This window comes from Geotrypetes seraphini, chromosome 4, assembly GCF_902459505.1.
Source record: "Geotrypetes seraphini chromosome 4, aGeoSer1.1, whole genome shotgun sequence".
Classification (NCBI taxonomy): domain Eukaryota; kingdom Metazoa; phylum Chordata; class Amphibia; order Gymnophiona; family Dermophiidae; genus Geotrypetes; species Geotrypetes seraphini.
The window spans coordinates 136,389,395-136,412,233 of NC_047087.1; the positions used below are offsets into that span (position 1 = coordinate 136,389,395).

General features: G+C 46.0%; 1 long non-coding RNA gene across 2 annotated transcripts in view; it reads right to left on the reverse strand.

The window, feature by feature from the left end:
• Positions 1 to 2,096: 2,096 nt before the first annotated feature.
• The window catches only part of LOC117359810, a 31,538-nt gene continuing 10,795 nt past the window's right edge, over positions 2,097 to 22,839 (reverse strand). Inside the window, exons 2-4 of one of the 2 annotated variants that reach the window (XR_004539309.1) lie at positions 13,805 to 13,922; positions 13,558 to 13,706; positions 2,097 to 2,193 (exon numbers count right to left, since the gene is read on the reverse strand). This is a non-coding gene — a long non-coding RNA (uncharacterized LOC117359810). Of the gene's footprint in view, positions 2,194 to 11,577; positions 13,707 to 13,804; positions 13,923 to 22,839 lie in introns of those variants that run through there. The other variant, XR_004539308.1, reaches the window with a different exon arrangement.

The window sequence follows — 22,839 nt, forward strand, 5'->3', positions numbered from 1 at the left end:
GCTGACCACAGTATCTGGCCACTGACCCGGCTCCATAGATAGCCTGTCCTTGGCATCTCATACTAAGTCTAGACATCCAATATCGCACTCCCTGGGAGAGAGGACCCCCGTGCAGAGACCAGAAAATAAACACAGGAGCACAGCCATGGCCACTTGAGCACAATGGTGTGGAACAAGAAAAGGAAATTAACCCCCGCAGTAACAGGAACTATGAGGGCCGTGCCACAGCCATCCTGCAAGCAGGAGAAACAGAACCAAGTGCACCGCTCACATTCCCACAGCAAAGAGCAGAATCTCAGTAATTGCCATGTCCAAAACAAAGCAGCGATCAGAACCAAAGCAAGGATACGTCGCATCACGGTGAAGGAAGGAGAGACTCCAGAAATCTTTGATTCTCCTCCAGCTTATCAGCTGTAAAGGTGCGATTGTTGTGTGTGATGCGCACTTTTGCCGGGTATTGTAAAGCAAATTTTATGCCTTTGGAGTAGAGTTGTGAGCACCAGGGAGTCATCGCCCACCATTGGTCAGTGACCTTCTGAAAAAAGTCCTGAAATAGCAGGATCTTGGCCCCGGAATGCTCTAGGGAGCGCAACTTCTTAAATAGGTCCAACAATTTAGCTTTAGTGGCATAGTTATGAAATCTTGCAAGCACCACTCGTGGCCTAGCAGAGAAAAGATCACCACACCATCCACCAAAATGGCGACCACCCAAACTGAGGATAATGCGGATGGCTCCTCGGAGGACATAATGCAAGTCTCCATGCAGCACATGTCCCAGCTCTTGGATGACAAACTTGCTAAACTTCATGGAAGAGGTGAAGAATGCCCTGGCAGGACATGCTGCCCAGATTCAACTGCTTGAAGAACAAGTGTCCGCTCAGGAAGACCGTGAGGTTGTGCCGGAGGGGTGCCTCCGTACAGTAGAAGAGCAGGTCAAAACTAATGGAGAAAGTGGAAGACCACGAAAACCATGGCCACCGAAAAAACATCCGGATTGTTGGCTTGCCAGAGACCGTGCCCGACGACGTCCTGATCAAATTTGCAGAAGTCTGGTTATCTCAAGCCCTGTGGAGAGGATTCATTGCATGGGATGGCGAGCGAGAGGAGGGAGCTAGGCCACGAGTGGTGCTTGCAAGATTTCATAACTATGCCACTAAAGCTAAATTGTTGGACCTATTTAAGAAGTTGCGCTCCCTAGAGCATTCCGGGGCCAAGATCCTGCTATTTCAGGACTTTTTTCAGAAGGTCACTGACCAATGGTGGGCGATGACTCCCTGGTGTTCATATCGGCATACCAATGGATCGGAAGCCCGGATCTGGCCCAAATTCTCCAAATAGATGCTGCACTCAATGGGGAAACAACTCCATCAAAGTCAAAAAGTTCAGAGATTAAGCATAGTAAGAGTGGAGGCAGGCAAGCAAGCAGCATGGAGCTGAACACACAGACGTTCGTTCAGGAACCAGCCATCACGTGACCCCCTCCTTCTCTCTTTCTTTTTCTCTTCTTTCTCTTTTTTTCCTTTTCTCTTATTCTCTTCTGAGGGTTTGGGGGTTATTGGGGTTCTTGGGGTGGATATTGGGGGGCTGGGGGAAGGGTTTACTATTATTGCTCATTTCTACATACTTGCCTAAGGTATCCTGTTCAGGTTTTCTGATTTATTGCTTTTGGTGGGATTGACATGGTCTCCACTGCTATGTAGGTATATGCAGGGGTTGGGTTGGGTTGAGGGGGGGGGGGTTGAATTAGTTTCTAATTATACTCTGCTGATTTTCTGTATTTTTGGGGGGGAGGTCTTTCTTGTGGGTGTGGTTCCTGGTGGAGTTGCGGTTCTTTTGCAAATGTTTATTGTTGTTGGGAGGAGGGTTATGGGGTGAAAACACAAATTGTGGGCCAAGTGTTCATCTCTGTATTGCTTTGTTTATTGTTCTTGTGATGTCCTCAATAAAAACTTTTTGAACATAAAGAGACCAGACTTTAGGCACCAGCCCCAGCTGTTTATTTCTCTTATTTTTTCAATCACAGCACTTTTTGTAACTTCATATTATAAGCAAAACATCAGCTGTTGACAAAGCATTTATCAAGATTAAAAAAAAAAAGAAATTTATGCTGGAGCCAGGCAGCCGTACGGGTTTTGATGTGTTTCACAACAAGGCTGCTTCAGAAAATCCAACGTAGATTTTACTTGCACTGGTCTGTGAAAACAAACATTCATATTAGTGTATTTGCTATAAACCATGTTTAAACTCCACATCTTCACAAAAGCATTTGAAAACCAGAAGGTACCTTGCTGTAAATTTGTGCTCTTCACACTTGTGAATGTGAGTTTAAACGTGATATATTTGTTTAATTTCATCATCCCTGTAAAACGAATTTGCTGGAACCTTTTTATAAATATTAATAAAGTATTTTTGTTTAACCTTCAATCCTCTGAGTGGCTGTGTCTGTAGAATTTTGCACCCGTTCTTTGCCCAATCCTCATTCACACTGCTACACTCCAGTTCTAGGAACACAAGCATTGGGAACATAACCTGTCTTTTCTTCCAACTTCTTCAATGTTGTCTGTCTTTGATAAAAATTGTGAATTTATCATTTGAATAAACCCTGCTGTAGTACTTTGGGTCTGCAATACATTTATTACTACAAATGCACGTATAGATGTTAGTGTCATCATGGATATGTGAACAGTCTTCAGTAGCTAAAATCTACAAGGGGGTACTGAAAAGTTCTCAGTCCAACCTTCCAACTTTCTGAGCATTATTTTGCTATTCTAGCTCAAAAAAGTGTTATTTTTATTTTGCAAGGTGCCAATTTGCAGAATTGTAATGCTATGTTTTGACATTGTTTCAGATCATTGATTGAAAAGTGTGGAACTTCGAGTCATCATGAAGTTCCTATTCCTGCAGAAGAAAACTCCAAAGTAAATCCATGCATGTACGATGCAAATGCCCTTCATACTCCACAGTGAAGAAGTGGTGTGCAAACTTTCAGTGTGGAGATTTCAAGACCAAAGATGCAACATGGTCTGGGAAGCCTCCTGAAATTGTTGACCATATCCATGATCTGATTTTGGCAACTTCTGAGACACTACAGATATTCAGGGGACGTGTTGGGTGTATAACCCATGAGTAGCTGAGTATGTAGAAGCTGTCAGCCAAGTGGGTGCCTAAATGCTAGAAAGATGATGAGAAACATCAAGCGGACAATTCCAAGTTGATTTTGCAGCATTTTCAGTGAGCTGATGCCAACTTTTTGGAATGACTAGTTACTGTTAATGAAACATGGTTACAGCATTATGATCCTGAGACAAAACAATAGCCCACACAATGGTGGCACGCAGGTTCTCCAAGGCCAAGGAAATTCAAGACTCAAAAGTCAGCAGGAAAGGTCATGGTCACAGTGTTTTGTGATCAGGAAGGTGTTGTAATGACTGACTATCTTCCAAGGGCCCAAACAGTTAATGCAGAATACTAGTGTAAGTTGCTGTGCCAATTAAAGGAGGCATTAAAAGAAAAAAGGAGAGAGAAGCTGCAGAAAGGAGTTCTCTTTTTGCAAGACATTGCACCTGGGAAAATGATAGATGTTTTGACACAATTGGGGTTTCAGTGCATTGACCATCCACCTTATTCACCAGATGTTATGTTAATCAGGTTTTCTATTCTCTCGTTACCTTTTCAGTTCAAGGTTGGAATACAAAGGGGCCACTGAAATGTTCTCAGCCCAACCAACAAAGTTGGAGCAGTCTCCATCAAGGGCTATACACTTAGTCCAGTGATTTTCCACTTTTTTTGTTTCATTGGAAAAATATGGAATGAAAAAAGTGGAAAATCACTGGACCAGGTGTATTGATTGCCCTAAATGGTGACTGCCCCAACTTTGTTGGTTGGGCTGATGACTTTTCAGCGGCCCCTCGTACATTATAAGAGGTTGAGTCAGTTACCCAGGAAGTTACAATGGACAGTTGGACACATTCAATAGAATTGCTAGTACAATTAGATCAGAATCGTTACTAATGTTCCATTTGACTATTTCCGGTTTCCAAACTTCAAAAAGAGTTTGAAAGGGTAGTTTTCAAATTATTTGGAGGTGATTTCAGCAGCGGAGCAGTATTTCAGTGACCAGACATCAGAGAAATTTTTGGAAAGGTTACAAAAATTCATACACAATCTACCAAGTGTGTTGAACTTAGGGTTGAACATGTGAAATAATTTGTAAATTTCATGGCTCCTTGTCATTCCCTTCTTGGTTGAGCTGAAAACTTTTCAATACCCCCTCATATAAGCAGGAATCATTATGCTTTCTTTTGTGGGGCTTCTCGCCCAGGACAGGCGCCTGCAAGGTTAATTCTCTAACTAATGTTTAATCCTGGTATTTGATTTGCTTCTATCTATAGCACAGCAATCTGGGTTTTGATCTGATCCTTCTGTGCTTTCTGTAATTGTATTTGCTGTCTTAGAAAATTTGCTTGGTTATGTAAGCAAGATTTCTCTCTCACCCAAAATTCATTCTGCTGCTCTATCTCCTTTTTGGGCTAGATTCACAAAGCAAATCGATCGTGTATCGATCGGTTTGTGACCCCTTTACTATCAAACTTCCATCCGGCCTGATTCACTTACCCCTCCTGCAATCCGCTTTGAATCCGTGCATGCAAATTGGACAGCGACCCAATTCACTACACAAAATTTCGGATCCAACTGGACTGGCCGCTCAACCCAAGAAGCGACTGCTGGAGACCAGTCAAAAATGTTTTTCCGACTCTCCAGCTCCATAGAAGCCCTGCTCTGCCCAGTGTCTCCTGCTTGCTTGCCCCGATCTTCCAGCCCTACTTTCTGCCTTGAGCTCCTACTCTCTGCCGCCTTCCCTGCAGTGCGAGCCCACGGGTTTAAAGCGGGGCTTTAAACCCGCAGGCTCGCACTGTACGGAAGGCGACAGAGAGCAGGAGAGTCTGGGCGGCAAGATTGCCTGGAAGGGGGAAGCAGGAGAGCCAACCTGCGTGAAGGAGAAGTTTTTTTTTAAAGCTGGGAGCAGGAGGGGTGCTCAGTCCATCCTGTTCCTTAGGCCTCCTTCCTGCCGGCACGGCCCACCCCAGACTGGACCACCGCACCTGACTGGTCTACCCCTAATTGGGCCGGGCCAGTCAGACCCACCTCCCTCTCTCCCCATACCTTTAAAAATGTTGGGAGCGGCTTCTGGTGACATCACGAAGCATGGTGGACGGTTAGAGTACGAGCTCTGACCTCCGTGAGCACATCCCTACCTCCCAGGGGCGATTTGGTGCTTCCTACAGGCACAGGCCTTTTTCTCTCGTGGCCCGGAGTGGATCGCTCGCGAACTATGCCCTCCAAAAAGCCGAGCGCCGAGGGGTGTCGGCCCGACGCAGGCGGTGAGCAGTGCGGCCTGTGCCATGTGCGCGGGGCCTCCAGAGCGCCTGAGCGTGAATCCAGGGAGAGCGCGTCTGAGGCAGAGTCGGAGAGGGGCACTTCTCCAAGATTGAGATGCCAGGACTGTGCAGCGGCGGTAACTAAAGCTGATCTTCAGCAGTGAGCTTATGACATCAAGCAGGAGGTGGCAGCAGTGAAAGACAAGATTAAAGATGCTGTCAAGAAAATTCGAAAGGATTTTGCTGATCTTCTGGGGAGAGTGGAGGAGACTGAGCGGCGCATTGGGGAACAAGAGGAGGTGGTGCAGGATCTGAGTGGGGCTCTCACGGCAGCCCAGAAGGATTGGCAAGACTGCTTCACCCGCATTGAGGACCTGGAGAACAGGTCCCGAAGAAATAATGTGCGAATCAGAAGGGTGCCTGAGTTGGCTGAGTATAAGGATGCAGTCCAGGTGGTCCGGGAGATCTTCAAGACCTTTTGCCCACAGGAGGGGAACACTGCTGACGTGAGTGCTGGGGTGAAGGTGGATAGGGCCCTTCATACACTGGGACCCAAGAAAGATGACTTCCCCAGGGATATAATTGCTTATATCCATGATTTTGTGGATAAAGACCGGATGGTGCGGAAGGCCAGAGAGCTGGGCACATTTGACTGGAAGGGGCTCAAAGTGGAAGTCTTTCAAGATCTCTCAGCAATCACTTTACAGCGAAGGCGGGAATTTCGTCCGGTGATACAGATTCTGAGAAAACATAATCTGAAATACCGCTGGCTATTTCCATTTGGACTCCTGATTACCGTCAATGGGGCCCATAAAAGGGTCACTACCCTGGCAGACACTGGGGCACTGCTGCGGAGAGAGGGTCTACAACCTGCAGAGGATCCTTCCCTTGGGAAACCGGTGGGCAAGCCGGTGGAGCGCTTCCTGTGGCAGGCACGACCAGCACGTTCCCGCAAACGAAGGCTAGATGAGCGAGATGGCATGGGGTGCCTACGGAAAGTGGTGCCGGTCCGGAAACCTGAGGTGGAGCTGTGACTGTAGTGGTCTTGTCCTGTTTGAAGACTTTTGGATGTTTGGGACCTTGGGATATGGTGGACAGAGTTGCAGAGTGTGGAGGCGTGTCTGGGGGTGTGAGTGGGGGGAATCCAGTTGGTGGGGAGTGTTTGTAGTGTATGTATGGTGGGCGAACCTCTGGGAGGGGGGTGAGGGATTGGGACATGGGCTTTGGTGAGGTCACTCGAAGTCATGACCGGGAGATGGAGGTGGAGGGAGGGGGGCTGGAGGGGAGGGGGGTGGGGTGGAGGGGGGCAGGAGGGTAACAGCAAAGGTTTTTGGGGATGGAATGGGGGAAGAGGAAGAGGGGGGAAGGGTGCGGCTTTGGGATCATGGGTAATGGCAGCTGATAAACTGAGAGTGGGCAGCTTTAATGTCAAGGGTCTCAACATGCCCCGTAAATGCCAGCTATTGTTAAAAGAATTAAAGAGGTTGCGGATCGATATTAGTTTTGTGCAAGAAACCCACTTTTTGAAACCTGGGGAAAAGTTGATACAATATAAAGATTATCCAGAACGGGTCTGGGCCTCTAATCGGAAAGAGAGGAAGAAGGCGGGGGTGGGTATTTTGTTTGCTAGACATCTTAAATTGGTGCACGAACAGGTATGGAGGGATGAGGGGGGCGTTGGGTTATTTGGTTGGGTCAGATAAATGGGGAAGTGGTTACTCTGGTGAATCTGTATGCCCCAAATACTCAACAGGGTTCCTTTTTTGATGAGGTCTTGGCCAAGGTACTGCTGGTTAAAAAGGGTTCATTGCTGGTGGGGGGGGGGACTTTAATCTGGTTATTGACCCCCGCTGGGACTCTACGGGGGCTGGGGGGGACCAGCTTAAGTCAGATAGGAAGCATCTTAAACACTTTGTTGAAGTCTTAAATGTGGCAGATGGTTGGCGATCCCAGCACTGGATGGGTAAGGATTATTCATATTACTCCCCCGTGCATGGGGTTTATACCAGAATAGATATGTTGTATTTGGATAAAGGGTGGGGGGGTAGATTACTTGAGACACATATTGAGGACATTGGGTAGTCGGATCATGCGCCCATTTGGATGGATGTCCGATGGGGAACGTCCAGAGTGGGGGACTGATACTGGAAATTGAATGATAGTTTATTAAAGGATCCATTGCTGCTCCGTAAGGTAGAGCAGGTTATTATGGATTTTTTGGAGCATAATGATGTCAGTCAATATTCTCCGATGACGATTTGGGAAAGTCTGAAGGCCGTGCTGTGGGGGGAGCTTATATCGATGGCCGCTTCTAAAAAGAGGCTTACACTGCAGAAGGAACAGAGTCTGAGAGAGACTCTACGGCAGCTAGTTGATCAACATAAGCGGAGTCAAGGAGGAGCTCCCCTGGGGTTTAGGATACGTGAGGTTAGGGCAGAATTGGGGAAGTTGGAGGATGAGGAGATCCAATTCAATCTTGAGTGTCTTCGTTTGCGGTTTTTCGAATCTGGTAATAGAGCGGGGAAATTGTTGGCTCATTGTCTACGACTGAAGCAGACGCAATCTAACATCAGGGCTATTAAGGATAGTTCGGGTCAGACGTTGATGGCCGAAGGTGCTATACACGCCCGATTTTGTGAATTTTATCAGCAGCTTTATGCGCCAGAGAGTCAGGGGTCGGAGGAGGAGATTAAGAATTATCTTCAGGACTTGGGCTTGGCATCCCTTCCGGCTTCTGTGGCGGAACGGCTGGATGCAGATATTACTTTGGAGGAGGTGCATAATGTGATTCGACAGTTGAAACCGGGGAAATCCCCGGGGTTAGATGGGTTCACGGGGTTATTTTATAAGAAGTTGTCTACTTTGGTGGGGCCGTTGTTGGCGCGCTTATATAATGATATGAAAGATGGAGCTCAATTACCTTTCTTTATGCGTTTGGCGGGGATCACGATTTTACCAAAGCCGGGGAAGGATGCCACTCAGTGTGGGAGCTACAGGCCAATTTCCCTGCTGGGTATTGATACCAAAATTCTTGCCCAGGTACTAGCTGATCATTTGGCGTTTCATCTGCTTACACTTATCCACCCCGATCAGGTGGGGTTCATAGGGGGTCGGCAGGCGGCGGATGGGATCCGTAAAGTTTTGAAGTTGGTATGGCAGGCCCGACGTTCTGGTGGCTCCTGGGTAGCGGTGGTGGTGGATGCCGAAAAGGCCTTTGACCGCGTGGATTGGCGATTTATGGAGGCGGTCCTCCGACATGGGGGCCCGCTATGTGTCCTGGATTCTATCTTTGTATAATGGGCCCATGGCGTGTGTGAAAATCAATGGGGTCTACTCCTCTCCCTTTGAATTACGGCGGGGGACGAGGCAAGGCTGTCCCCTATCGCCCTTGCTATTTGCTTTGGTGATTGAGCCTCTTGCACAAAAGATTCGACAGACAGCTCGGGTACTGGGTGTAATGGTTCAGGGGGGCGAACACAAATTGTCTTTATTCGCTGATGATATCTTGGCAATTGTAGAGGGTTCGGTGGAGTCCCTTCGATCTCTTCAGGACCTAATGACAGCATATGGGGCTTTATCAGGTTTTAAAGCCAATATGGCTAAAACGGAGATACTTAATATATCGGTACCGGAATCGGATATACCTGGTATTAAACGGGTGGTGCCCTTTCGTTGGGTTAAGGGCCCTATCAAATATTTGGGTATACAGTTGGGGGTGGATTGGACGTCCTTATTTCAACTTAACTATATTCCCCTGGTGGCGTCCCTGGCTAGGGATATGGATTGGTGGGATAACTTATATGTGTCTTGGATGGGGCGCATGGAGGTATCTCGGATGTTGGTGTTACCTAAGTTTTTATATTTTTTTCAAGTTTTGCCTATAGAAATCCCTAGGAAGTACTTTATCCGTTGGCAGCGTAGCCTCTTTCAGTTCATGTGGGCCATGTTTAAGTTTAAGGCAGAAGGTGGTCTGGAGATCCCCCATCTGGAGCATTACTACCGAGCAGCTCAGTTAAGAGCAGGTGTGGAGTGGCATGCGCCCTCTTTGAAGTTATGGGTGCAGGTTGAACAAGGAATGCTGGATGAGTCGTGGGGGGCTCGGACCCTTGGGTCGCTTCTGTGGGTGCGGGAGTTGGGAACCATCTCTAATCCATTCACTAATTGGACGCTGCGGATCTGGAAAAGTGAAGCTCGCAAACTGCTGGGTAAGAGCAAGGGGGTGCACCTTCTTCTATTGTGCCATGCCTCTGATTTTGTGCCGGGGAGAGATGAGGGGATCTTTGTGAGGTGGGCCAGGAAAGGGTTGCAGTACTTTGGCCAATTCTTGGAGGGTGAGACCATCCGGGCTTTTCCTGAACTCCAGGCCCTTTATCAGTTAGATTCTAGGGACCTTTTCCCATATCTCTAGGTGAAAAGTTATTTGCAACAGGCTCAACGGGCTGATGCCACGGTTTATAAATGCTCAGCCTTTGAGCAGTTGTTGGGATCCCCAGTGTGCAGAGTATGCATTTCCCTGCTGTATAAATGGGTTCATCAGGACGGGGCTCGGAAACCTTCGTATCTTGTGGCTTGGGAACGGGACTTGGGGCAGGTATTCGATGAAGCCTTATGGGAAACTATTTTGCTTTGGATACACCATTTAGCAGTGGCTCCTGTGCTGGTGGAGAATGCTCTTAAAATGCTGGTCTGCTGGTACATGACACCGGTTCACCTGAGTAAGATGTCTGTTCAGGGCTCAGCCTTATGCTGGAGGGACTGTGGGCAGCGGGGAACTTTTTTTCATATGTGGTGGAGCTGCCCTTCACTTCAAGATTTTTGGAGACAGGTGTTTCAGTATATGGGGGCTCTCCTTCAGGTGTCCCTCCCAGAAAGAGCGGAGGTAGCCTTATTGGTGTTTCCCACAGGAGGGGACGATGGTACCCAGGATAGACTAGTACGGTTGGCGTTCACAGCGGCTAGGCTGACTGTGGCTCGCCATTGGCGCAGCACGATTATACCCACGCTGCCTCTTATGAGAGACAAATTGGGGTGGGTCTGTGAAAGGAACAGGCTTTCGGCCCTGTTGACTAGATGATGGCAGCAATATTATGATATCTGGGGGAGATACCTGGAAGTGGAGGAATTGGATGTGGGGAGCTCTGCTGTCAGTTGACTTGCTGAACCGGGAATGGATTTGGGTATTGGGGGTTTGTATTATTCTGGTTTTGTGCTTTTCTTTGTTCGATTCTGTATTTTTTCTCCTTCCTATTACTAGGGTGCTAAGACGCCCCTTGGGGGATTTCTGGTTTATAGGGGATGACGGGTGTTGTATGCTGTTACGGGGGTGGGATGGGTGGGGGGTGGGAGGGCTGGGAGGGAGGGGGTTGGGGTTGTTATCAGAGGGTTTTGCTGTTCTGCAGATTGATTGACTGTACTGTTTTTGTACTGTACTGCTGTGTTGGTGAGTGGTTCTTTGTTATAAATAAACAATTACAAAAAAAAAAAATGTTGGGAGCAGGAGGGGTGCCTGGTCCCTCCTGCTCCATAGACTGACTAACCCCCCGGCTGGGCTGGGCCCGACCCGACACGGCCCACCCCGACACCAAAGTTGGGAGCAGGAGGGGTGCTCAGTCCCTCCTGCTCCTACGCCTCCCACCCCCCGGCTCACCCCTGGTCGGGCCAGGTGGTCGGGCCCATCCCACCCACTCTGGCACCTGTAAAATTGTTGAGAGCAGGAGGGGTGCCCGGTCCCTCCTGCTCCTTGGGCAAGGCTCCCCAACATCTTCGGGAGCAGGAGGGGTGCCTGGACCCTCCTCCTGCTCCTACGCAGCGGCAAAATCTTCAGAAGCAGGAGGAAACTCCTCCTGCTCCTACTCTGCTGCCGCTGCCGCCCAATAGCAGCCTTAGGCCCCGCCCCATTATCTGATGCATGGGGAGAGGCCTAAAGCACTGATTGGTTGAGGCGCCTCAGGCTCCTCACTTTGGAGGGGCCGGGGCACCTCAGCCAATCAGGGACTTCCTTAGGGAGTAGTCTAAGGAAGTCCCTGATTGGCCATGTCACAATTTTTTCTTTGATGTCCAGATTAGAGCTTTTTTTAAATAGCAATCAACAAGCCAGGCAGAGCGATGGCTTGCCCACAAGGATAATTTTTGGTAGATGTGTATTCTTCACTGTAGTTGACAAACTTACGTTTTTAAATAAAAAATGCTGCTCTTATTTCTGTAGTGTTTGCTTAATCTATGACTATTAAAGTTTTCATGTACTACTGTGTGCCAGTTAGAAGAATGTTTAAAAAGCTTTTTTACAAAGCATAAAGCTACATGTAATACTTATAGATGTATTGTAAACTGCAGGCTATCACAGATATGTGTTATTAATTTTAAAGAAAGGATAAGTGGAGGTATTTGACAACCAGGGTAGCTTTATTTGCAATGATGCTCTCCTGTGTGTGCCTCGACTTGTACATCAAGGACTACCCCACATAAGTCTTTTAATAAAATAACAACCATAGTGCTACATGCCAAAGGTGCATGCAGCACTATCTGTTGTTTCCCATTGTCTCCATCATGACCTGCCTGTCTCATAAAATTTGTAAGTGGCAACCTAACATTTAAAAGCACCATGTACATCAAGGACCACCACACATAAATCTTTCAATTAAATTACAACCATAGTGCTACATGCCAAAGGTGCATGCAGCACTATCTGTTGTTTCCCAGTGTGGCCATCATGGCCTGCCAGTACCCTTTAACCCATGTTACAATGAAGAGGAAAAGACCTAATTACAAACACAAGTCACAGTTCTTCGTATTTAAATCTCTTTTGAAAAACATGGTATGAGGTACAGGGAAGGTGGTGTGAGCCACAACATTGCCAACTGCAACTGTGCCAGCAATATGTGTTAATTTTGATGGTGTGAAACTAGGGTCACCTTGACATGTGGAATGAAGGGGAAGGGCGGGGGCTGGGCCACTTCCTGAGGGGGGTTCACCTATCATCATTCTCAAGGTCCAAGCACCCTCTGACAGTATCTGGATTAGATTGTCAGTCATCCTGTTTATTGCCCCTACCCCACGCTCTGAAAGTTGGACATAAGTGCCCGACCCCATCCTCATCATCTCACTGCCCTTCTAATATCAACAGCTATTGATGAAATGGGCAAAGAAATGGTGGCTGCAAAAGAGGAGGTGGTATGAGTCTTGATGGGGTCGGTCGCTTCCTGAGCGGGAACCTTGAGGGGGGTACACCCTCCTACTCATCCGATTCATCCTCCTCCCGGTCCTCCCCCTCCTCCTACAAGCTAGCAACAGAACAGAAAGAACATGGGACAAAAAACAAACATGCCTCAACATTTGTTCAACCACAGTGCGGTGGTTTCCGAGGCACTGCCCTAAGGGATGAATGGTAATTAACCCACCCCAACCCCCTTATAACCAAAAACCCCCAATGAAGAAAGTACCTGATAAAAATCGGCCACTAATCAAGAAACATTTTCAACTGGGATCGCCTTAACTTTAATTTTGGGTGGGCAAGTTTATGTTTAAGTTATAGATTTGAAAAGATGAATGCAGATATGCTGGGACATTCTAAGAGATTCAAATTAATTTGAAGCCCTTTGACATCTTTTATGGATTCATTATAATTATTTTTTTCCTTTATTTCTGTTGATATAATGCATACACACCCAGGGGGAGGGTGGGTGGGAGTGGGTATTTCTGTTGTATGGTTTCATTCTCTTATAAAATATTTGTTGGGTGGGGATTTTGATTGATTATAAATGCATATATGATTAATATTATTTGTATAAATATTGTATTGCATTTTTGTTAGCTTTAGAAACTCAATAAAGTTAAAAAAAGAAACATTTTCAAATAGTGATGCATGAACAGTTAACAAAGCAATAAATGCTATTAATGGTGGATGACAATTCGCATCACCCTGCAGCACACTTCCTAGGTGACCAAACGCATAGAGGTGGGGATATATGTGTCATGATCCCCTACAGTGGCAAGTTAAACTGGGGAGATGACAGGAGTAGTCATGGGGGGGATTGCGCATAGCAAACAAACTTGCAGATGACAAGTGTGTAAAAGATGTTTCTATAGGAATGCACAAAGGAGTGTAAGAGATATAAAAATGCTATGAGTCAAAGAACATCAGAGCTATACATTAGCACATCGCATGTTTCATCTCACTTACATGTTACTTTTACAGACCAAGAAATATTTACTGTCAAAAAAAATTTACTGATTGCAACCATTTACAGGTCACTGCTGTTGTCCCAAACAAAGAAGTGCCTCTGGCAAACGTAGTTTTCTAGCATCCACAGTGCAGCTTCGAAAGGGAGCCTGCAGGGACAAGCAGAAAGACAGGTTTAGTACTCAGTGAAGCCAAATGTTAGGCTGGGGGAAGAGGCAGAGAGAATCAAGGGAAGCTGTAGACTCACCGGAAGATGGCGAGGACTCATTCTAGAATGGGGACACCAACAAGATGTCTCGGACCGCAGTGGGTGGGCAGCAGGTGTAGCGTGGTGGAGCGGCCTCAGTGTGGCTTTGAAAGGGAGCCTGCAGGGATAAGCAGAAAGACAGGTTTAGTACTCAGTGAAGCAAAAGGGTAGGCCGGGGGGAGAGGTAGAGAGAATAGAGACAAGATAGAGACTCACCGGAAGACGGTGAGGACTCATTCCAGAATGGGGACACCAACTGGATGTCTCAGACTGCAGTGGGTGGACAGCAGGTGTAGCATGGTTGAGTGGCCTAAGTATGGAGGTTGAGGTGTTTTTTTTGTATTTAAAAAACTTTTGGGGGGATGGAAGGGGGTGGGAGTGTAGAGGCTGAAGTGGGTTTTTTGTATTTTTAAAATCTTTTTTGGGGGTAGAGGGGGGTGGGAGTGTGGAGGTTGGAAAAAGGGTGAAGGGAGTAGTAGAGGGTGAGAGTGTGGAGTAGGAATGGAGAGTTTGTAAGGGTGTAGCGGGAAGGCAGGGATGGAGTGTGAATGGGGTGGGTTGGTAAGCGGCAAAGGGTGCCAGGAGGGAGAATGGAAGGTGCTGCTCCCTCCGCATCAGCAGGAGACAATCAAGGGGATGGAGGGGTCAGGGGGGGCAGCATCCAGTTTTCTGGTGATCCTCTCCAGTTCCCTGTCATCATTCTTAGGGGCTGAGCACCCTCTGACAATATCTGGATTAGATCGTCAATCATCCTGTTTATTGTCCCTACCCCACTCTCTGAAAGTTGGACAAGCGTGCCCGACCCCATTCTCATCATCTCCACCGCCCTCCTAATATCAACCGCTGTTGACAAAATGGGCGGAGGAACAGTAGAAGTGGCGTTATCCACAAGAGTGGTGGCTACAAAAGAGGAGGTGGCAGGAATCTGGATGGGGGTCGGTGGCGCAGTCCACGGTCATGGATGCTGCAACAGGGGAGGAAGTAAGATAGACAGGGAAAGTTACGGGAGAGGTTGCGCTATCAACCAGGGAAAGACAGGTGGTTGCTGACAGGAGGAGCTTGCATCTGAACAGAAAGAACATGGGAGAAAAAAATAACATGCCTGAACATTTTTTTTAAACAGTGCTGTGGTTACTGAGACACCACTTATATGAATGAATGGTAATAAACCACGCCCCCCCCCCAACAGAATACCCAAATACCCAAAATGAAGAAACGACCTAATAAAAATTTGGCAACAATCAATCTACTTTTTAAAATAGTGATGTAGGAACAGTTAACAAGGCAAAAATATATATTAATGCTATTCACATCACCCTCCAACACACTTCAAAGTTAGTAGGGCATATCTGGGGTGTTGGCCAGATTTCTCCTTACGGAGTGAACCCTGTGTGGGTGATGGAAGCGCAGGTCTCTGGTCTTCTTTTTCAAATCCTCGACCTAGCATATAACAGACATCAGGCATGACATACAAATAACAAACACATAAAGATAAGAGATAGGTAAAAGACCGCAAGGGAACGACCGAAAACGCAAGACAAATCATGCATTGCACGGTATATACCCTGTAACACGCCACAAACCAAACTGGCAAAATTTCATCTTTTTGCGCATGAAAACCCCGCATTCAACACCCACAGGTATCTAGCGTATAACAAACCGTGTTACTTACTGATCGCAGGTCAAGGCCCTTTGTGGGGAAAGCTCAGTCTCTCATTGAGAGAGAAGAGCTCCGCTAACCGGAGCACTTCTCCCTCGCTAAAGTTTGGTTTCCTGCCTCTTGGCCTATCGCCGGACATTTTGCAGGGTGCAGTTGTGTCGCATGTGCGGAACTTAAATACCTCACAGGTCGGGAAGTGTGTGTGTGTGGGGGGGGAGTGACGTTTCCCCGTGGTGTGCTGCAATAGGTTAGCTAAAGCAAAATTTTACGAGGATGGAGGAAAGGATAATTAATAAATGAAGACCGGAAAGCACCTGCTTGACAGCCTGTGTAACGTTTCCGGTGTGCAGCAATAAATAAAATAAAAGGTTTTTTTGCACGGGCTTTGAACTCGTGATTTTTAACCACATTTTTTATTTTTAATGGTTTCAGTAAGGTTGCCCTTTAATCATGCTATGGACGGTAAAGAGGCTGTATAACCGAGCCAGTTGATGTTGGTAGTGGAAAACTTGTGTGTGATATGCAGGCGGGGCAGGGGCACTACATTATCAGCTAGCACTCTAGCAGACTTCTTCAACTCCAAGATACAGAAATTAAGATTGTCACTAACTGCCCCTGCCAATCCTCACGAGCACTTCCCAATCCTACATGACACAAACATATCCAATCCAGACCTAGGGTCCAGAACTGACCTAAGCTGGAACCACTTCACAACCATTGACTGGCAATCCTTTAACAAATACTACAACAAATATATTAACTCCTACTGCAGACTGGACATTTGCCCCCCAAATGTCATGAAAACTGCCCCAATCCACTTCAAAGCCAACATGTTGACATGGATCAACTCCTTACTTTCCACAGGAAGTTTCCCAGCAGAGCAAGGCCACATCTTGATCACTCCAATTATAAAAAAACTCAAAAGAACCCCCAAACCTCCCGTCTAACTATAGACCTATCGCCAGCATCCCGCTAGTCACCAAAATAACAGAAGGGGCGGTAAATGCAGAAGTCACCACATATTTGGACAAATTAGACATCTTACACGGCAACCAATCGGGCTTTCGTTCTGGCCATAGCACTGAAACCATCATAGCCTCTCTACTCGATCACCAGCACTCACTCTTCAGCCAAGGTTCCAGCGCCCTGATCTTGCAACTTGACCTAAGCAGTGCCTTTGACCTAGTCGACCACACCATTCTCCTAGACTGCCTTACACACATCGGCATCTCCGGCCAGGTTCGCAACTGGTTCCACGGGTTCCTAAGAAACAGATCTTACAAGGTGATCAAAAACGACTCTCTCCCACAGCTGGGACAATTCCTGTGGGGTTCCCCAGGGCTCACCCCTATCCCCCACCTTGTTCAACATCTATCTCATCTCCCTAGGTAACCTCCTGCACAGCCTCAAGCTCAAATTCTTCATTTACGCAGATGACATCACTATAGTCATCCCACTAACCAGTCTCACTCTAGAGGTGCTTAACTCTCTATCACACATACTCAGGCAGATAGAACTCTGGATGCTATCTTATAGATTAAAACTAAACTCTGACAAAACTAAATTCTTCCTGGTCACCCCCAACGACAAAATCAAAGATACCTCAATTCAAGTGAACGGATCGGACTTCCCCCTAGAACAAACCCTAACAATACTAGGGGTCACCTTAGATAAACACCTGTTCCTTGAGAAACACACTGACCTTACCGTCAGGAAAAGCTTCTCAATGCTATGGAAACTCCGCACCATAAAAAAATACTTTGACGATAACTCATTCCGCCTGCTAGTACAAACCTCCATTCTCAGCATCCTGGATTATTGCAACATCATCTATCTGGGCTCCATGAAAAAAACCACCAGGAGACTAAAACTGATTCAGAACACCGCCGTCCGCCTTATATTTGTCTTAAACAAATGGGAACACATCACGCCTTTCTACCATAGACTCCACTGGCTGCCATTCGAATCCAGAGTACTCTTCAAGTTCGCATGCCTCTGCTACAAAACTGTATATATTTTGTATAACCTTTAAACTGGTTTGTGATAAGGGATCAATTAGCAGTTTGACCTATCTTACCTTTAGCTGATCTCCTGGACTGTTGTGATGTTATCTGTTCTTTCTGTTCTGGTTGCTGACAGTTTCTTTGTTTAATTTTACATAGTAATGTATTAGGTTTTAGAAAGATTGATTCTTATCACTCAAGCAGCATTCCAATGATGAGAGATACGAGAAGTACCTTTTTAGTAAAGCTGGAGTTTGCAACACATAACATAACATAAAATCAACTTATAGACCGCATAAAGATCTATGCGGTTTACAAAAGATTAACCTTTATTACAAATAGAACTCTGAAGAAAATTAATTGCCCACAAATCTAGAGAATAGAAAAGTCTTCAAATGCTTTCTGAACTCCAGGTATGACATAGACAATAAGACTAGTTGCTTAAAATCTTTATCTCAAAGAACGGCCTGATATGACAGAATACGTTCGTGATATCTTTTAAACTTGCAACCCTTCACTGACGGGTAAGTGAAACAAGCACGGACTTTGTGAGAGTATTTTGGATTGGGGAATGTGAATATATCTAAGAGATATGAGGGTGCCTGACCTGTTATGATTATATAATAAATACAACCAAATTTGAAGATGATGCGGGCCTCTATGGGCAGCCAATGCAGTTCGCGATAAAAGGAAGATACATGGTCATATTTTTTCAAACCATAGATTAGTCTCACCGCTGTGTTCTGTATGAGTTGTAGTCTGGAAATATTCTTCTTTAACACTGCTAGATAGATATTGCAATAGTCTAGATCAGTGTTCTTCAACCGCCGGTCCGTGGACTGGTGCTGGTCCACAGAAATTTCCTGCCAGTCTGCAGGGCCAGCACGTGCATCGGGTCCCAGAAAGTGCTCTTCAGCTGCCAGTCCATGGTGCGATTGATGCAGTGTTGTCTTTGGACCGGCTCCCTCTTCCTCAAAGCTGCAGTGCACAAAGCCGTGGGCAGCAGCTCCTTAGGCGTCCTGCGCCTCATCTGGAAGCCTTCCCTCTGACACTGAGTTGTCAGAGAGAAGGCTTCTGGTTCAGGCGCAGGATGTGCCTAGAAGCCTCTGTGCACTGCAGCACTGAGGAAGAGGGAGCCAGCCTGAAGATAACCCTGGGGGGGGGGGGGGGGAGAAGGAGGGCGGCATAAAACGGCCAGGCAAGAGCAGACCAGAAGGCAAGGCACAGCATGGAAGGAGGGAGACAACAACGTAGGGGGAATGATTTTATTTTTTAATTTAGTGATTGATTTACATCTGCTGTCTGTTCAGGAAGAAATGCATTTGTTTCTTTCTTTCTTTTCCTCTAGGGTTGTACTGTATTCAGAGTCTTGCATCTTAGGATTTGTTTGTATATATTAGTACTTTTAGTTTTTGGTCCTGTATTTGCATGTGTTCTGGTAGGAATGAATATTGAGAAGCATACAGTGTGCTTTGTGTAGTTTAATTTTGTAGTTAACCATTATGTGTTGTTAATACGATTATATTGTGTGTGTGTGTATATATGACAAATTAATGGAAAAAAATGGTGTTACAATTAGTACTATTATGGGGGCGGGGGCGGGGTTTGGGGGGTAGAGATTTGAGTGGAGATGGGCACGACTTAGCCCAGTGTTCTTCAACTACCGGTCCGCAGACCAGTGCCGTTCCACAAAATAATTATTTTATTTCCGCCGGTCCATAGGTGTCAAAAGGTTGAAGAACACTGATCTACAGCATGTAATAAAACAATTTTAAGATGGCATATAAAATCTTAATGTAATTCAAGGTAAATTAATCAAATAAAATGCTTACTGCTGAAACAATCATTGGAAAAAAAAAAAAAAAAAAGACACATAGTATGTCGATAAAAGCAATCAAAACAATTGCAGCTGAAAATAAACATAGCAAATATATGAATGGCTCAGTGTAAGCTACAATGTAACAAAAAGAACATAAGCATTGCCAAACTAGGATAGACCGAACATCCATGAAGAACAGTATCCTTTTTCCAACAGTGAGCAATCCAGGTCACAAAAAATTGGCAAGATCCCAAAAGCAGTCAACAATAACATTACTTAAGCTGCTACAACAAAATAAACACTAAACAAAGCCATCTGTCATATTATTTCAATGAATCTTACAAGCATATGACATCCCAAAGAGACATAAAGCAATCAGACTGCTCCCACATCTGTCCAATTCTTTCCACATTACATTATATTACATTAGTGATTTCTATTCTGCCTGTGCCTTGCAGTTCTAAGCGGATTATTTTGGAAAATAGCTGGACATTTCCAGGAAGTTACATTATGTTGGAAGATAGCTGGACATTTCCAGGAAGTTATATTACATTGGAAGTTATATTATATTTGGAAGTTATATTACAAGTTATATTACATTTCCACCTTTGATTAAAGCTGGCCCTTCTTTCCTCTCTCAGATCTCTTGCACCCTTAGATCTCCTCTCTTCTCGTGGACCAAGCAGGAGATAAGCCAATTAATCATCTTCTTTTTCTTCCATGCACTTCAAATTATTTCTCAGAAGTAGACGGAAGGACAGGGGAGGTACCAGCAGGTTTCTGGGTTTCTGTCAGGTACTTGTGACCTGGATTTGCCACTGCTGGAAACAGGATATAAGAACATAAGAATTCCTGCTGCTGGGTCAGACCAGTGGTCCATCGTGCCCAGCAATCTCTCACACGGCGGCTCTCTGGTCAAAGACCAGCGCCCTAACTGAGACTAGCCCTACCTGCATTCATTCCGGTTCTGCAGGATCTTGTCTAACTTTGTCTTGAATTCCTGGAGGGTGTTTTCCCCTATGAAAGACTCCGGAAGAGCGTTCCAGTTTTCTACCATTCTCTGGGTGAAGAAGAACTTCCTAATGTTCATTAGGAATCTATCCCCTTTCAATTTTAGAGTGCCCTCTCGTTCTCCCTACCTTGGAGAGGGAGAACAACCTGTCCTTATCTACTAAGTCTATTTCCTTCAGTACCTTGAATGTTTCAATCATGTCCCCTCTCAATCTCCTCTGCTCAAGGGAGAAGAGGCCCAGTTTCTCTAATCTTTTGCTGTACAACAACTCCTCCAGTGCCTTAACCATCTTAGTCGCTCTTCTCTGGACCCTTTTGAGTAGTACCATGTCCTTCTTCATGTACAGCAACCAGTACTGGACGCAGTACTCCAGGTGAGGGCGCACCATGGCCCGGTACAGCGACGTGATCCTCTTATCATTCCTAGCATTCTGTTCGCCCTTTTCACCACCACAGCACATTGCGTGGACGGCTTCATTGACTTGTCGATCAGAACTCCCAAGTCTCTTTCCTGGGAGGTCTCTCCAAGTACTGCCCGGACATCCTGTATTCGTGCATGAGATTTTTGTTACCGACATGCATCACTTTACACTTATCCAAGTTGAACTTCATCTGCCATGTCGATGCCCATTCCTCGAGCCTGATTATGTCACGTTGCAGATCTTCGCAATTTCCCTGTGTCTTCACTACTCTGAATAACTTTGTATTGTCCGCAAATTTAATCACTTCACTCATCGTACCTATGTCCAGATCGTTTATAAAGATGTTGAAGAGCACGGGTCCAAGCACCGAGCCCTGCGGTACCTTAATGGTGATGCTCTTCCAGTCCAAGTATTGTCCATTTACCCCCACTCTCTGTTTCCTATGCTCCATCCAGATTTTAATCCACATGAGTATTTCACCCTCGATTCCATGGCTCGCAATTTTCCGAAGTAGTCGTTCATGTGGAACCTTGTCGAACGCCTTCTGAAAATCCAGATATACAATGTCGACCAGGTTGCCCTTGTCTATCTGCCTGTTTTATTCCTTCGAAGAAGTGCAGCAAGTTCATCAGACAAGATTTGCCTTTGCTGAAACCGTGCTGGCTGGTCCTCATCAGACCATGTCCATCAAGGTGATCAATGATGCGATCCTTTATCAGCACCTCTACCAACCTTTTTTTGAAGATCGGCGTAACATTCGCCACCTTCCAGTCCTCCAGAATCTTTCCCGATTTGATTGACAGATTGGCTATTAGTTGAAGCAGTTCAGCTATAGTCCCTTTCAGTTCCTTGATGATTCTCGGATGGATGCCATCCGGTCTCGGGGATTTATCGCTCTTTAGCCTATCAATCTGCCTGTATACCTCTTCTAGACTGACCGTCAGCCCTGTCAGTTTCCCATCTTCGTTTCCAGCATAGAGACTGATGGGTTCCAGTATGTTGCGTATATCCTCTTCGGTAAATACAGACGCAAAAAATGTGTTCAGTTTGTCGGCGATTTCTTTATCTTCCTTTAGCACTCCCTTTATTCCACGGTCATCCAGCGGTCCCACCACTTCCTTCGCAGATCGTTTCACCTTAATGTATCGAAAGAACGGCTTGTAGTTTTTTGCCTCCTTGGCTATTTTTCCTCGTAGTCTCTTTTGGTCCCTTTTACCACCTTATGGCACCTGAGTTGATGTTGTTTGTGTTTATTCCAGTTTTCATCTGTTTTTTACTTTTTCCATTCCTTAAATAAAGTTTTCTTGTCTCTGATCGCTTCTTTCACCTCTACAGTAAGCCACGCCGGTTCTTTGTTCTTTTTCCTCTTGGATCCTTTGTTGATATGCGATATATGTAGATTTTGCGCCTCAGTGACTGTGTCCTTAAAAAGGGACCAAGCTTGCTCTAGCATTTTTACAGTGCTTATCCTCTTCTTAATCTTCTTCCCCACCATGAGTCTCATCCTTTCATAATTTCCCTTTCAGAAGTTCAGCGCTGTGGCTGTTGTTTTGGACTGGTGTTTCTCCCCTGTGTCCAGGTCTAAGCGGATCATATTGTGATCCCTGCTTCCCAGCGTCCCCTCTACTTCTACACCTTGTGCTGGTCCTCATAGTCTATTCAGATTTAAGTCCAGATTTGCATTTCCTCTTGTATTTTTCTTTGCAAGTTGTTCCAGGAAGCAATCACCTACAGCAACCAGGAACTTGGTCTCCCTAGCGCAGCCAGAGGTGCCTAGGTTCCAGTCTATCCCCGGATAGTTGAAGTCACCCAAGATAACTGCGTTGCCTCCCTTGAAGATGCATTTAATTTCGTCCGTCATTTCTCCATCAATTTCTTCAAACTGCCCTGGGGGTCGGTAGTAGATGCCGATCTTCGTTTCTAGTCCAATTGTTCCCAGAATTTTGACCTATAGAGAATCTAACTTATCCGTCAGTTGTGGCATACTCTCTCTAGTAGATTCAATTTCCTCTTTGACGTATATGGCAGTGCCCCCACCTTTTTGAGCCACTCTGTCTTTATAGCTTGTATCCCGGTAGCACAGCATCCCAGACGTTTTCCTCAGTCCACCATGTTTCCGT